Source organism: Buceros rhinoceros, unplaced genomic scaffold (assembly GCF_000710305.1).
Source record: "Buceros rhinoceros silvestris isolate BGI_N320 unplaced genomic scaffold, ASM71030v1 scaffold15080, whole genome shotgun sequence".
In the NCBI taxonomy this organism is placed as follows: domain Eukaryota; kingdom Metazoa; phylum Chordata; class Aves; order Bucerotiformes; family Bucerotidae; genus Buceros; species Buceros rhinoceros.
In genome coordinates, this window is record NW_010389136.1 from 19,071 (window position 1) to 19,315 (window position 245).

A 245-nucleotide genomic window follows, 5' to 3' on the forward strand; every position below is an offset into this window, starting at 1 on the left:
TAATTTATTTATCGCTCCTGTAGCTATCTGTCCTGCCAAAGAGGTCACGCCTGGCAGGTACCAGTGCCGCTCTCAGCTGGCTGGAGGGTTACCTTTCCCAGTGGTGTTTCGCAGTGCAAAAGGTTTCCCAATTACTCGAGCGAGGTTGAACGATAACAGGAGCGATGTCCCTCAGCCCGGCCGCTCCCCGCCTGCTCAGGCTGCTGGCAGCGCGAGCTCGCCCCTGCCTGCAGCAAGGTCGGGGC

At 59.6% G+C, this 245-nt stretch overlaps 1 protein-coding gene across 1 annotated transcript in view; it reads right to left on the reverse strand.

Moving 5' to 3' along the window:
* The window catches only part of BBS4 (Bardet-Biedl syndrome 4), a 15,555-nt gene that overhangs the window by 11,085 nt on the left and 4,225 nt on the right, over nt 1–245 (reverse strand). The window lies entirely within an intron of this gene.